The sequence below is a fragment of the Larus michahellis genome, chromosome 1, assembly GCF_964199755.1.
Source record: "Larus michahellis chromosome 1, bLarMic1.1, whole genome shotgun sequence".
Taxonomy (NCBI): domain Eukaryota; kingdom Metazoa; phylum Chordata; class Aves; order Charadriiformes; family Laridae; genus Larus; species Larus michahellis.
Window position 1 is genome coordinate 58,924,335 of NC_133896.1, and position 17,040 is coordinate 58,941,374.

General features: G+C 40.0%; 1 protein-coding gene across 4 annotated transcripts in view; it reads left to right on the forward strand.

Moving 5' to 3' along the window:
• The window catches only part of LARGE1 (LARGE xylosyl- and glucuronyltransferase 1), a 282,679-nt gene that overhangs the window by 157,240 nt on the left and 108,399 nt on the right, over nt 1–17,040 (forward strand). The window lies entirely within an intron of this gene.

Below are 17,040 nucleotides of genomic sequence, written 5' to 3' on the forward strand. Positions count from 1 at the left end.
GTAGGATTTTACAGTGCTTAATTAGCCTCTCAGCTGGGCAAGACAGACCTCTTAGTGTTTTCCTTCTGGTCACTGGGGTATGGTGCAATCTAGTTAAGCAAATAATAACCAAGAGAGCTTACTTCAGTGATCCCCAACTTGCTGATTTATAGGCAAAACACTGTGCAGATATGAGGCTACATAGAAAAGTCTTGTTTTGTCCCTCCATCTTCACTCAACTTTAATTTTTATGTGGCTGATGACCTAAAACAACATGGCACTGCCCTGCATGTAACACACAAGCTTTAGGTTGGGGACCACTTTCCTACTGGATGCAAGTATTGATGCATAAATACAACTTTACAGGTCCACCACTCTTGCTCAGAGCGCATCATACTGCCATACCAAGCAATTTCCCTGATTTCAGTTGTCAAAAAACACAGTATAAAGTAGTACTCAGCATAGGTGAATGTGACAGACACTGCCAAAGGACAGCAAAGAGTTGTAAATATAAATGGAGTTTAAAAAAACACAAGTGTGATGCTGGCTCATATCCAGATCATCCTGCAAGTTTTAGCAAAGAAGACAGAAGAGCTGTTTACAGACAGCTGTAGGAGCTCATCTCATGTGTTTCCTACATAGCCTCCAGAGAGGATTTAATGATTATTTTGGGTTCATGTGTTTCACCTCTCTTCTTGGGAGCTATATTAGGCTGTCCAGTCTTATGAAAACGTAGATCTGATGCTGGAATGTTTACTAGAAGTCCTGCCTTTTTCTAAAGTGACCTATGAATCCAGTGTTACAGTATATACTATGTTTCAGTTTTAATGACCCTCCATAGCTCTTATTTAAACTTGTAATCAATACCAATTGTTGACACTTAAAAGGGTTTAAACTGAACAGTAGCTTGAGAATTTTCTGCTTAGCTTTCATTCACCAATGTTTCATCATTTTGGAACACATTTTAGCTGCTACAGAAAACATTTCATTTCATATTTGGTTTTTTCCCTTTGGATAAGTATGAGCTTCCAGCTTCTTACTTCTAATGCAGCAGGAGCTGGCATGTTAGCTTAATACCTTAAGTCCTGGGAAAAGTCCTGCTTCTGCTCAAACAGTGGAAGGGAGCACATAATGTTAGATCCTCCATAAATAGTATGGATGCTTTTTTGTTTTCAAGTAGCTACTTAGAATTCAGTCATCACCTTCCACTAGAGTATTAATTTTTTAAAAGGCAGAATTTTGAGACTAAAGTACTTGGCAATGTTTCTTAATATATCCTGCAGTTCTTCAAATGCATGCTCTTTAGCTTTGAGTTAGAGTAACCAGTGTCCTGAAGGAAGGTGTAAAAAAAAAGGCTCTTCAGTAGGTGTTGTTTTCTCTCAGGTTTTAGAGGAGAACTGGATGCTTCATCGCAGAAAGGGCAGACAAGGTACCTCTGGTTATCCCAGAATTTCTAGGGCCAGGAAACCAGCATATCTACTTTATTTGTTGCTGTGAATTAAGCATGTCAGATGTTCCCTTTAAATTTTAGAGAAGACCGACTTTTACTTGTGCAAGGTGACACATCTGTTCATGTTCATTGTGCACCAAAAAGAGCCAACATTCATTCTCTCCCCGGGTGTGGGTGCTGCCAAACTAACATCAGCCTGCTTGGAAGAGGGGTAGAGCACTGGAAAGGATGGCCAGGGAGAGGTCTATGTTGAGGCACGTGATAGGGGATGAGGCAGAAGAGGAGGAGCCTTGGCTGTGAAGCTGAGCCAAGATAACAGCATTTCCAGGAAAAGGGTCAGACACAGTTGAGATGGGAGCTTGCAGCGTATATTTCTTTTAAACATCTAGTTTGATGATGGTAACACACAGTTCTACTAAGGTGCTTGTGACCTCCCCCAACATAACTTGGCCTGTGTCCTCATTGCCTTGCCAATAACCACAAGGGAGATCTGTGCTTAAAAGCTCTCCCTCAACTTAAAAGCTGTTCAGATTGTGAACTGTACTGCCAGTGCCACTCTCTCCCATTAACTGAACTTGCTACATGCAGTTAGTAATCAGCAATAATCATCCTTGAAGTGTGGGCAGCTAATAACTGTGCCAGTAATTGAGCCATTCCATAGCTGCAGACTTCAATCTTGTTCTACTCAGTATGGCCCACACATAACTCTTCCAAATTTATGTGGTCACATATGGCTGTGACTACAAACTGGAAAGTTACTTGGCAATGTAGATTCACTTTATGTGATCACATTGGCCGTGTTATTCAGCTTTGGTCCTGGTGCAGTAGATGTAACTATTACAACAATGCATCCCACAAAATAACTGGAAACTGAAAATGGTCTTCTTTGAACACTAAATAAAAGAAAAAAACACACCTGTGAAAAACATTGATCTAAAGACCCATTACAGCTGTGGCTTGCAAATTTCAGGCTGCATGATACTGTGGGTTTTTTCAGTTCAGTCTTACATGAGTAAACTCCAGACCTAATTATTGAAGATGTGCAACGTGACCGCTCAGCTTCTGTACTTTGTTATTCAACATGGAATCTCATATCAGTTCGCTCACAAGGAAGTATAGGCATTAAACCCATTGTGATCTGCATTGGCCCAGAGCAGAAGGAGCAGCTGATAAAGCAGTACTGTATGTGTGATGTGTGGAATACAGATGAGGCGAGTTTGTTTTCCCAGATGTTGCCTGACAAACTGCTGACAACATCAAGTGAACTGAGGGAAGCGGCAAGTAGAGTGAGGACTTGCCTGCTCTGCTGTGGGTGAATCTTGATGGCTCAGATAAATGTAGTCTCATCATCAGTGGTAAAGCAGAAGAGCCATGTCCTTGAAATAGTTCAGCCCACAAACAGGCTGCAATTGTTCTGTGAACTCTAAGGCAGGGTTGGTGAATAGTTTTTTGCAATAGATGAGCATTTGACCTGAAAGTGAAGCGTGAAAAGCTTCATACTTTGCTGCATATATGAACAATATTCCAGCTTTTACTCTTCCATGAAACAACAGACCACAAATCTCACTGCCAGTGCTGCCTTAGGTGATTTCATATCCAAAATGTTGATGTAGTCTGCACATTTAGTCAAAATCTCTGTGATCCAGAGAGAAAAACCAAGCTGGCATAAGGCATGGCATATATATTACTTAACTTTAGGCATTTACTTAAGCAAGAGATGAGTCACTCCTTAACCACTTCCATCTGAACTGTGAAGGCAGTTCACTAGGTCAGACATTGACATCATTTGGTCAGATAGATGGGCATGGGCTATGAGATTTAAGCAGGAAAATCAAGTTTAATTTTTTAATTATAATTGTAGTGTAGCTGGGTCTCAGAGATGTGCTTGTGCGTGCTCCCAATGCACTTAAGTTACTAATTCCCAGGGTGGTCCAGGAACTCCCAGGCTAGTCATCTGCATAGACGAGGAAAGGGGCTGAGACAGCAGACAAAATTGAAACGAAGTGATTGACTGTACTGCTGGCCATCTGCACAAGAAGTATTTGACAGATTGTTACAGGAGCTCTCACAGTGGGAATTTCAGACAGTTCTTGAGATTTCTTAGGCAGTCCCTGCAGTGCCTAGACCAATTTGTATGCTTAAATGTGTTGATTAACATCCTGGGTGGAGAATCTTGTTGTCCCAGAAATTTCCAGACAGTTCCTGCTGCAAAATTAATCACTTGTGCAAGGGTAAGACAATCAATAGAAATAGTTCCTACATATGTAGAAATGATCATGTAGGATAGTCTTCTATACTACTTAAGATAGTCAAAAAATGTTTTGTATGTAGGTTAAAATAATCTATAGTGATGGATTATGCATGTCCTGCAGTGGTCATGTAGGACCACAGGCCAGATGGATTATAAAAATTGGACAGAACCATGTTTTAGGGAGTCTCACACAATCCAACTAAGATGTCTCTGCAAGGGCCCTTACCATGGAGACTCTCTTCACCATCTAGACAGCAGCCGAGTGTCCTGTTTGACAAATTGTATTGTCCATGCAAGAGTTAGCCTAAGCTGATATCCCAATAATATTAGCTTTTTTAACGTATGCTTGTTTGTAACTGTCTGTGCAAGGAACGACACCAAAAGCAAATCAAATGCCATGAATTTTTTTGCTGCCAGTGGAAGCTTTTCCAATGAATGGTAGCATTGATGGAGCTCTATGTGTCATACAGTGGCATATACCAATTTTGGAACCATCTTCAAACAGATACTTCCAACAGAACTGCAGATACCACCTGCTGAACGCGGGAGGGAGGAAGCTGATTGACAGTTGGGAAGATGTGAAATGATATTTGATGAACAGATTATCAGCTTAGTGTTGGTCACATCAACTGCAGAGGGTAACAGTGACAGCAGTGTTGATAAAGCCTTGAAAAACAAAACTGCCCAGCATTTTCCTGTGTTCCACCATCTTCCTAGTCAAGCAGTTCCACTGGATGTCGCAGAAGCATCCGTCCATTACAATTTATTTTCCCAGGACTAATGACTGGCTACTATCTATGATGGATTATAACAGTTAGACTATATTTGCATTGCACTGCATGCAGGTTATATATTGTTCAAGGGCAGTGCGTGATTGTTTATTTATGAACTAGTTCACTCTGTGCCTCAGAGGCAGACACACAAAGTTATAAAGCAGACACACATTACTTTCCTTCCTTTCTTTTCCACTTCATATGCAAGATCTAATTGCTATTAATGCAATACAGGATGTGAAACACAGCATCTGTTTATGTTTACATTCATTTACGCAGTGGTAAGTATTCAATTAAAGTGTTTCTACAGCACTGCGGTTTTGGTCAAATACTGTCACATGTTACGGTGGGCTTGTGATGCTCCTTCATTTCACCAGCCTTTTGTCTTTCTATAAACTGGCCTACTGAACGTCAGTGAAATAATAGGCATAGACTGCTGTTTCTTCCTGCCCTTTTCCTTTCTCTTTTAAAGAATGATTATTTTTTTCTAACGCAAATTTAAGATTTTGAAAACCAAAGTCTATAATCAAAGCATTGTACAGATTTTCATAACTTGCACGGCTTAGTTTTAGACTTGAATTCCCACATTATAATTGAGATTTTGTGTATTTGCCAATGAACATAATGCATACTAGAGACGTGAAGTCTCAGGTGATAAAATATACTTGTGGTTGTGACACAATGCTACCATGCTAAGAACAGGGTCTTTTATCCATGGTTTTCAGTACAGATGACTGGACATTAACAGACCAGGTTTTGTAAGCCAAGATATTTTCCTTCAGCCTGCTTGGGAGGAAATGAGTATCCACCAAGAAACAGATAGCAATTCAAACTCCCCAGCACAGTGGAACCTTTGTGAAGTGGTCAGAATCTATCCATGCAGACTGAGTAGCCTAAGTAGTACTTCCTCTGCCCTCCCTGTCCCTCTTCTGCAGAAAAAAAAATCCATGCAACATTACAAATTAAAAATAGATGTGTTTTCCGTTATTATTCAGGCCGAGAATATGAAAAAAGTAATTTTGTGTAAAATCACACTGGGTCTTAAATTCTGCCTATTCAAAACAGGCAGTGATGAAAGAAGTGATGTAGAAATTGGTGAGGCAGGTCAGAAACTGGTCATGAGGATGGGAGTCATGGTGCCGCTACTGACTTCCAGCTGTTGTCATCTGCTTAGTGACATCTAGCTTTCAGGAGCAGCCTCACCTCTGACTTTGTCTGTGGAGGGAGGCAAGATACGAAAAGTGGAATGGCATTTTGCAGATTTTTGTGTCATTTTTCCTTGGATTTACAAGTGTTGTCGGTTAATTTGAGATTTGGAACTGTAAGAATTTGGTATACTGGGGTGAAGCCCAATGTGATGAAAGAAGGTGGAGCGTTTCCTGGGCCTCTTTCCAAGGGTCCCAGTCCACCCACTGAGCTATATTGTGCAGTGCTTCTACTGCACAACTGGCTATTCCAAAATAAATCCTCATGTCTGCCTTTATAAACCCCTTCCACTGTTGCTGGTGCTTTAGAAACATGGGAGTTCTTTCTTAATTTTATAACCTACCTCTAACTGTTGTGGGCTTCTCTGTAGCTCCACCTTTTTCTTGATGCTAAGGAAAAGCAGCACAGTCACTATGTACTACCTCCGCCAGGAAGCCAGGGTAGCTGTTCTTTGTAACATATGTGAAGTGAGAAATAAGGAGCCAACTCCCTTCCAGTGCCATCACCCACATTTGTATCGTAGTAGCTGACTCTGACATTTGAATAGCAAGGATTCCTGCTTGGCATTCAGCTTCTTAAACATCACTCTTATTGCAGCAACGTGTGCTGCATCTCCAGGGCAGGCTATTTTAGCAGAGAATGAGAAAAAGATGAATTACTGCACATGAGATTTTCCAGAAATTATTCAGTTTGACAAAAATTATCCAGTGTGCCCTGGAAAAAAAAAAAGAAGTTAAAAACACGCAGTGCCTCAAACTGACTGCTGCAGCTATTGTTTGTTCTATTTACAGCATTATGTGCCCATTACAGCAACAGCTTTCTCAGAACTTTATAATCCATCTGTGAGAAATTAAAGCATTTTGCTGTCCTAACGCTGGACATATAGAAATTATTTAACACTTTGATCTGCATAAGGGGTATAGGTTGTATATCCCCTGTACTTGCTGGGAAGAGTTAATGGTCATCCTGTGTTCCAGCACAATTTCTTGGTACTAACAGATAAGAAGCTGCAAAGAACGTATAATGACTACGGTCTTAGACCTTAATGGCTTTTCGTTTGCTCATAAAGATACCTCCTTGTCATAGGGCATTTGATTTCTGATAGAAAAACAGCAGTGACTGTTCAAGGCATTCCTATTCAGGATTGGTATTGATGTGAGCATTTTAAAAAAATGTTTAGTTTTTGCTTTTAGATTTACAAAGAACTGAAGTGTATATATTTCCATGTCTGATTGATAAGCTGAAAAAAGACAGCAGGCTGGAAGGACTCCAAAAATATCCTTGATTGACCACCAGGGAGCTGGAATTGTTAGAATCCATCATTTGTGAAGTACTTGGCATTGCTTGTTTCTAAGAAGCAACTGAAATTCAGGGTAGTGTTGCATGGTAGTTCAGATGTGAGTTTCTTCCCACGGAGCACTCCAGCAGGCAGTGTGGGCAGAAAGTATTTGGAAGGACTAGGGCTGAAGTGGTCATTATTGTGGTGAAAAATGGTATTCGTCTTACCAGGGCACGCCTCTTTGTGTGACACTTTTTCACAGTACTTTTCACAAGCTGTGCTGTGCGTCTGCCTGAGCACGAGCACACAGTGAAATGAAGTCACGCTTCTCATAGGTCTTCTGAGATCATCTCAGCCTCCTGGGTAAGGGCATTCAGGCTGATTTGGAGTTTGAGTACCTGCTTCAAAGGGGAGATATATAATAAGGTTATTAATTTGATGACACTGATGGTACCTCTTCTTGAGTCTGCTTGATATGAGAACATTTGAATTTCTAAATTGTGAAATTTCATTTCTATTGGTGGAGATATCACTTTTCAGATCAAACTGACTTAATCCTGCAAAAGTTTCATTTTTTGAGGGTAAGATGATGGTGTCTATGTCTCACCCTTTCAGCAGCAAAGATGAAAACTCAGCAGTGTTTCGATCCCCTGATAATTTTCCCATATACTGTTCCATTACTTCAGGTTTGACCCCGTTCACAGTTGAATGGATTCCACAGTTTTTAGCTGATACAGTTGAAAGCCTTTATAAAATAGTTCCAGCTGTATTCATCAGCCATTTAAGGTCTGTCTTCACCTGTCTTTCTGACTCCATTTTTATCTGATGGTCCTTAGGGTGAAAATACAAGATTACATGGAATTAGGGTGACACCGGTGGCCTTAGCCCTCACACCAAAAGGTTCAAGAAGTGTAAGAGGTACATGCCTGCTACATGGACACTTCCTTTAAACACCACTCATGCAAATTCACTGTTATCTGAAGTATTTGACCAATATTTAACCAGAACCTAGACGAGAAGCTAGACTGGTGTCAGGAACATCAAGCTCAATATTTCTTGCTTTGGAGGAGCCCAGCTTTCCCAATAATGTCTTTATTTTCTTCAGATTGTTTCTCTAGTTAGTGCTGCATTGTTTGAGAGACAACTTTTCTCTTTCTAGTAACAAAAAAGTAATACTTCCCCCCCCCCCCCCCCGTTGCATTCAGTGCTTCTTATACTAGGTTATTGTTAGTATTGCTTGTTCATAATTATAATATATTTTATCCTTTATTATCCTTTTTATCCCAGATGTATTCCTGGAGCTTTTCATCTCCAGGAGTTTTGATCTATTATAATACTTACCATTGGAGAAAAGAAGACTGCTTCATGTAATTTTTGTTCTCTTGAAGTAATAATTGCAATATAAGAAGTTCCCACTCACCTGGCCTCCAACCGTGCAGGATGGAGGATGATTTGTTTTCCTGCAAATTCTCTGCTTTTGCTGAAAACAGGAGAACTAATAGTATGTGATATGGCATTTATTCCACCAGCTGGATGTGTGTTCCACCCATTAATGGCCTCTTTCTTGGTGCAGCATTTTCAGCTGTTGAAGTTTCACAGTTCTTGTTCTGAAGGTAGAAACAGTAAATGTTCAGGTCTGGAGAGAGGTGATTTTACTGGTGAGATGCCCGATAGTAGCTAGTGATTTCCTTCTGAATAGAAGAATGAATCCTTTTTTCCTGTCTGTATTTGCTATGTTTTGACTTTATATTAGGATGTCAGAGTTCTGGTGGAAGCTGCATTCCCACATCCTTTCCACAAATCATCTTCTCTGCAACCCTGGCTGTTGCATTGAAGTTAATTCTGTTCTGTTTTGTATTGGATACAAACAGGAATAGATCTTTCAGTTGTAAAAGGGTGAGAAGTCCTTCATTCAACATTTTTGGGTTTTAGTTGGGGATTTTTTTTGAACATGACAACTAATATTTTAGACCTGCAGTCTCCTGCCAGGCATTACTTGGTTAATAATAGCCACTGTAAGTGTTCTGCTACCTTCTTTCATCATCCTTAAAAAAAGGACTCTTGCATAAAATCCGGTAGGGAAAAAAAGAATCGCACTTCAGATACATTTTTGTCACTGAGCTGAGGCTCTTGTCTATCCAACATAACACGTGTTTATGCAGGAGATGGTGTTGTTTTTTATTCTGGACAGCGCGTCTTGATGACACCTGTTTAATACCCTGACATTGTGCAAAATACAGATTGGATGCCTCTGGACTTTGACCCTAAGAGCTGCATGGAAATTTGCCAGAAAATATAATGGCTGCAGCTAATGTGCATGTATTTGCATAGTTACTAAAATTAAAAAGCTGGCAATGATAATATTTTCATGGATTTGTAACTTCCCTGATGGATTAGTACAAAGAGCTTGTTGATTGAGTTCACTAGCAATTAAAGCATGCAATTGATCTTTCTTATCTTTCCATACAGGTCAAGTGAGAAGGGCACCCATGAGCTGCTTTTGACCACTGGCCAAATTCTAGCCAGACCTACCTGTCAGTCAGCTTTCAGCAGAAAGCTCTGGCTTCCTGCCATTTTATCTAGTCCAGCTTGTGTCCCTCTTTTCACTTATTCACTGACAGGAATTTAAAAAAAAAAGTCCTTATCTTATCTTCTAGGGAAGACTTGCACTTTTGCCTCTGCTGGAGAGGTAGAACTGGGGGGCTGGTGTTTGGTTTATTCTCACTGACCTCTCTCAGGATGCTCTGACTCTTGTAGGTCCTCCACCCTTGACTCACACACTGAAAAAACTGCTGGCGTTGAGGCCAAAGGCCCCAAAGGAACAAGAAACAGCAGTAACTGGGACTGGCCAGGCTTTTCTCTTCTTGCACAAATGAATAGCGAGAAACAAAAGAGGGCATTCTGCATTTTGGAGATATCAAGAAACACTGGAGAAAATTAAGAATGTCTCAGATGAGAGTAAAGAAAAGAACTTGGACTGAAACAGAAACTGACCATTTGAGTTTGGTGGGGCTAAGGAAGGGGGGAGGAACGGAAACCTTGTGGAGGAAAGCCAGCCAAAGACCTAAAAGGAGGGAGATAATCCTCAAAGATCTCAGGAGGTGAATTTGGTCATTTCCTTTCTGAAGAAGCTGTATGGCTGAATATCCTGTTACCTAAATGGCAGAGAAAAAAAAACAAAACAACTTTATATAACAGTCTGCAGTTTCATCCGTATAAAGCACATTGGTTCCAATCACGGAGCACGGCTTAACTCTTGGCACCCTCAGTTAATTTTGTTATTAAGGAAGTTGTTTTGAAGAAGCATTCTTAAATCAGGTTTTTCCCACTTGTCTGCCCTTTGTGTATATGTGTGTATTGGTGAGAGATTTGGAAAGAAAGAAGGGGGAAAAAAAGAAAAACAAGCATCAGCATCAGTCAGACTATGTTACAGACTTTGCTACAGAGAGTAGAATTAATTTGCAGTTATTCTCCTTTGCTGTATGCTGATGCTGATTTTGTTTGTTCTGCCTTTTTAATATCTAATCTTCCTTTCCAGTTGTGGCTTGCTCCATGGTTTCTGCATTTGCTCTACATTATCCAGGACCCAGAGGTTCAGATAATCATCCATTTCTATCTCAACCTTTTTGCTCGCTGCAATTTGTACCCAGACTTGTTGCATGTATGTGTGGAAGATATCATCTGTTCATAAAGCAAGAGATGAGGCAGAATTCTATTAAAGTCACCAGTGCTTCAATGATGAGTAAGAACAACAGCAGCAAAGGCCAGCTGAAATATAATTTTAGCAAAAAATGTATAAATTCCCATCTCCTTACAGTTGTTTCTCAGTGTGAATTATTATTATTATTTTTTTTAAGTACTCAGGCACCAGAAATTCTGAATCTAGAAAAGTTCCCCAGCTTTGCTGGATTCCTGGTTTCCTTGACAACCATTCATATAAATAGTAAGGACCTGTTATGGGGGGGAATATCAGTATAATCCAAGTCTGTGAATCACCCAGGAAAAAATTAAATTCAAGGTTGAAGTTACAAGTTATCCAGCAAACATTAACAGAAGAGTCTATTTTCGTTTAAATAAGGCTCTTCTGTTAATGTTTGCTGGATATCTGACAAGGGTGGAGCAAAGGCAGTGATTTTCCGAAGGTGAGATGCAAGGAGATTCCTTTTGGCATTCCTCCTGAAGAAACTATTACAGGTAACAGTCACCTTCTTCCTCCCAGGCTCTTTGGTCACTCAGAATTACTCAGAATTGGTCTCTCTCTCTTTTGATTCTTTTTTTTTTTTATTATTATCTGCAAAAAAGAAATACAGGGTGCTAAAGACAGGCAGGAATGTTATACATATTTAAACGTTAACCTGCTGTTCCCCTCTCCTTTCTCAATGATTCAGTTAACCCAATCTCAGAAACAAGATGTTAATTTTTCTCTCTTGGAAGCAAGAGAGTGAGAAAGGGGATCAGCTAGATGTCCCTAAAAAGACTTTAGATATTGTGAGATATGGTCAATGTGAGATGGGAAAGATTATCCTGAAAATAACTCTGATCTGTGCTAGAGTTGCTGGAATTGTGACTGAATTTTCATGAATGTGAGAAAAGGTATGACAAAAATTCACAGGAGGATGAAGTTCTGCCTGTGTGAAATTGAAAAACAGTGATGAGAAAAACTGTGCATCAAGAAAAGTTCCTGTCCTGTGCTAGCAATACAATATTGTTTTCTCCCTCTTTTTATGCTTTATGTTGCAGAAAAGCTTGGTAATGTGATTGTCATTAAAATGGTGACAGTATTTTCCTCCAGTTTAGAAGCGACATGAAAACCCCAGTTCTACTAGCTTTGTCTTACATAAAGGTCACATGATTTTAAAAAAATATTACCTTGCTACTTCTAGTGTTCATAGAAGCAGCAGAGCACTAAACAAGTAATTAAAAAGCTGTGAAAACAAGTTATCAACTGCATCTAGGAAGTTATTCATCCAATCTGAGGAAATAATAATTTTTATTGTTATCTAATTCACACGTCAGAATTTCCAGGGCTGTTTCCCATGCCTGGGCCATTTGTAAGGGCTGCCTGAAGCCAGCAGCTGCCAAAGTGTTTGGATGGTCTTCCTTGACAGAGATCCCTCCAGCTGCAAGTTCTTGCACCATGTAGATTGCACTGGGTTTCAGATCAGTGTCAGGTACAATTCAGAACGATTCAGATACAATTTGTGCAGATCCAAACCACTCTTTTTGATTGTACTGTGACCTGGAAGTTTTGGGTTGTTTTGCTTTTTTTGTTTGGGTTTTTTTTTGTTGCCTTTTTTTAAGATCTGAAATTTGTTTATCACCTGAGTGATATAATCTTCAGGAAGACAGTGCCTATGTTGAAGTTGACAACATAGATGCAAGTAGATGCTGAATACTTTTGGGAATCCAGGTTTCCATCAAGTCATTCATTAGAAAGCTTAATTCACATTTCTCTTTATTTCAATCAGTATATTCTAGATACCTGATATTTTCAATAGCAAAACCTGCCATGAAAGCTCTGGGGGAACGGAATTACTTACAGACTGCCTTTTCAACTTTCCCCCAGCCTTTTCTGATTTCTGACTCCTGCTATTTGCTGCTGGCTGTTTCCCCACCGCAGTGAATCTGCAGCCATTAAGTCTGGGTGGCAATGGGATCTGGGTCTATCTGATGCCATTTATTATCCCACCTCTGAGAGGGGTGCATGCAAGTGGCACCTTCTGCATCCAGGCTTGCTGTTTCTCAGCCTGGTGCATCAACCCAGCCAGTCTGATCTTCAGGCTCTTGCAAAATACTGGCCTTAGCGGTGCTTTTGCGAAGTCAGCTGAGCAGAAAGGGTGTCTTTTATTTGGACTGGGGATGGGGATATCATGTCATAGGTGAGGATTATTATGATTGATTTTTTTTCTCCAAGCATATCTAGGAAGATGCAGTGAATGTAGTGAGAAAATCAATACAGTATTGAAGGTTGCATTTTTCCAGTGTAAAGTGTTTAAGGACAGGGAAAACACTTCATCAGCCAAACTTCCCTCATCTTACCATGCTGAACAGGAAGCACTTTCTGTAGCTCGGGGGGTGCTACAGTGCTATATATTCTGTGGGACAGTGAGGAACTCTGTTAAGAAAATGGAAAAAATACTATTTAACAGGCAAGAGGGTCTGACAGGAACCTCGTGAAGTTCAACAAGGAGAAGTGCTAAGTCTTGCACCTGGGAACTAACCCGTGCACCAGTATATGCTTGGGGCCACACAGCTGGAGAGCAGCTTGGCAGAAAAGGACCTGGTGGTCCTGGTGGAAACCAGGCTGAACATGGGCCACCAATGTGTCCTTTCCTGTTGGTCACTGTTCCCGCTGTCATTCTGTTCATGGTTTTTTTCGTGTTTCATTTTGCTCTCTGCTAAGTCTACAAGATCAATGTCCATCCCTTTTAAAGAGGCTCAAGATACCTGCCCATATACAGATTTCACTCACAGCTACAGAGCAATCAGTATTCAGCTGGGCAAATTTCCCCCCATCCCCTGTTTGGAGGGAGGGGGGAGTAGACTACTTAGGGAAGAAAAATAATCGCTACAATTCCCTAAAGAAGTATAGTATAAGAGTAGAAGTCTGGCTGAATGTATTTGTGATGACTTGGGAGAAGAGTTGTGCTTTTTGATCTCAATGTGTGGGAAACAGACTCAAGTGTTTTTAAGAGTAGAAATACCTAACGACTTGGGGAAATAGTCACTATGCAATTCATTCACAAACAGAGAAGGTGCCACTGTTTTTCCTTCTCTCCATCATAGAAACAGGGAAGCTTGATTTTAAGCTGTATGTCTGTATTAGACTTTTCTTCTTAAAAGGTGGACTTCTGCTAACGCTGGTGAACCTTTATACAGTGGTAGGAACCGTGAGAAAGCTGAGTTAGGCTGTGTACAGCCACAGCCTTTCCCAGAGGTAGTCAGAGCATAGTCAGGAAGACAACTCTCTGGTAAAATATCACTGGACATGGAGACTCTTGCTCCCACTTCTCTGGCATTTACCAGAGTGATCAGTTGTGTACAGCGTGTGGACTCATGGGCACGTAATTTCTATATTCATAGCCAGAAGCACCAAATAATTTAGATAATTTAGCGCATTTTCAGTCTTCAATTATGGGAAGAATAAAGAAGGTTCTGGTGAAAGATCTTTAGTGAGAAGGTATTATTTCACTTAGCTTACTTAAAAGAATCTGTCAGCAATAGCTAAATGCCTTTCTTTACTCTCCTCTCATGAACAAAAATCCAGATCTTGAGAGCTAGAGATCTGAGGTGTGCTATTTCTGCTGAATGGAGTATTAGACAAATGGCAAAGTATGTCACACTATTTTGTTTCACTTTCCTCTTTTACTAACTCTATTTTTTTCTCTTCCTGCCATATCTTCTAGGAATATTTGTTCTCTGAAGGCAACTCTGCTCTAGCTTGTAAATCAAATGATTCACAGACGTTCCATATATGGGCCATTTTAACTATGCTAGAGAAAAAAATGTATTGAGACTTACAGAAAATATTTAGACAGTATTTAGATAAATGAAATGGCTAAATGTTACCAGTTATATCAAAGTAGGCAGCTTGGAGGTTGCAGAATTTTGCAAGAGTTTGTGCTGAGGCCACCATAATTATCTCAAACTGGCGTTTCTTAACTACTAAGCACCTATTCAACCATAGTGTTCTTCTATTTCTTTTAGTAAGACTATCTGCAATAGAGAGATTGAGTCTCTATATAGAGGGAGTGTGTCTTCACAGTGCTGTTGTGTAGCGTAAGGAGTTTTCCTTGGCATGACTTTGGAATGGTTACATTGGTCACGAATAGCAAAGCTGTGAAGAAATTATGCTGGGGACTAATTAGGACCCCTGTTTAGGTCTCGGTCATCACTGCATCAGAGGAGAGAAAGCTTCAGATTAACAGTTCAAGCTTCAACATACGCTCAAATCAAACACACGCTAGCCAGCTGTGATGGACCATTTGGAATAGGGACTACTACTTTAATTTTCAGTAGTGGTCTTTCAGACACCAGGCTTCAGGATGGCAGGCTTTTGGCTTCGGTGTGCCAGATCGGAAGGAACAGCCAGGCAAGGATCTCCTCTCTGCAGTGATACGCAGCAGTGGTGTTAGATATTGGGGATCCTGAGAGCAAAGAAAGTAATGGCTCCTTGAAGGTGACTCTTACTTTTCCAGGCACCTTTTATCTTCCCTGCTTGTCTCAGGCTATCCATGCAACATCTGAACCCCTTATTGCATAAGTATGTTAGTAGTTATTCTGGAGCAATATTGCATTTGGACTAATTAAATGAAGGACATGCCATCCAAAATGAATAACATAGGGATGGGTAATAATAAAAGCAAGTTTAAGTCTTGTAAAATTACTTTAACTCTTACCATGTCAGTATGACTAGAGAGCTGATCTCTGTGGCTGCTCTAGCACAAGGATGTCAAGTGGCAGATTCAGAATGATAACACAGAGTTTGGGGAAGCAGGGTAAATACTGCTTTGCTGACGTGTTGATATGATGGTACGTTCCTAGGGTCATCACGTGGAGAGAGCTAGGACCACAAGTAACTAGGGCTTTGAGGGTGTGGATTTGAAATTATCTCTCTTACACACACAAAAAACATTTGTGGGGGACATTGAGGTTCATTTTTATATAACTAGAGTCTTAATATTGGCATATATCTGGGAGACAGAAACTAGATTTCTCTTTTAAACACTACACAAATTACAGAGAGATCAAGCAAGAAAGAATGAAAAAAGAATGATGCCTCTTTAGACTCATAAATTAAACCACACTGTGTATTACTTCACTCTCTAATTTCTTTCATAGTGTCCATACCAGTGTCCTAGAATTCTTTGCTTGTGCTCCTTCTGGCATTATACAGTGCAAATGCTATAGAAAGCACAAGTACATAATACATATACGTGTGTAGGTGACAATGCCAGCCAGATTTTATAGGCAAGTGATTACGTATGAATTATATTCACAGACAAGGGAACGTACAAATGGATTGTCAGGATGAGATACCTTAAAAAAAAAACCCAAACAACAAAAAACCCTTCACACTTCAGTTTGCCCTTTCTGTTTTGGGTTTGTTTTAAGATAACCTGCTTTTCCCACCTTTCTCCTTAGAGGTTTGCTCTAGTACCCTCAGTCTTTTTAAGGAACTTAGCAGTGAGGGAAAGCTCTGTACTGGTACAGGAACCCTGAGAATACAGGAGAAAATTTTGTGCCATTTTAAAGGGAAAAGAGCAGGTCAGCTGACATTGGCAGAGGCCTTGTACCTTTGTATTCAAAAAGAAATGCAGTCTAAGCAGCTATTATTAGCCTTTCTTCAGCCACTCTTCCAACTTCCAACTAAAGTTTAGGAACCCATTCTATTATAGGAAGCTTTTCTTGAAGGATTTTGGAGGAAATGAGCTCTTCTGTGCAAAAGCTGTTTCACCTAATAAACTTTACAATGTTGGTGAATAGATATGAGACAGTTAAACAACAGAATAAATATTCTCAGTTTTATGAACGCACTTAGTTTCTGCCTACTTTCTCCGAAGTATAACATGCCATGCCAAATCCTGAAATCTGTCTCACTGAGGTCCCTGATAGACAAAATACTAATTGAAGTTAATGGGAGCATAGCTTAGGGGAAAACTTAAAATCTGGGGATTGTAGTGCATGCCCTTTAAAGCATTAAACAAGAGGAGTTTCAAAGAGGGCAATAGGAATTTTTTGAAAACTTCTGTATCCCACTTTCAGCAGTGACTTTTGATATTTGAGGACTTGAGTCTCACATAAAAAAAAAATGAAACGTAGCACATGGGACATGCTAGTGCCAGTAGCACAATGAAATATTGAGTTTTGTCTCCCAACATATTTTAGAAGCTGTAGAAACGTTTTGGTTAGCCCTTACTGAAGAAATGTAAATGTTTGGGTTTGCTCTTCAATATATAACAAACAAAAGAATTGTCGCTAAAAAATGTTCTCCCACTTTCTCCACTTTTGGGCATGTCTGTGATGTCACTCCTTTTAAGCTAAAGATGTAAGGCTTCAGGAAAATTTCAGTTTCTAAGAAACAAATTTTTTGCAATTTTTT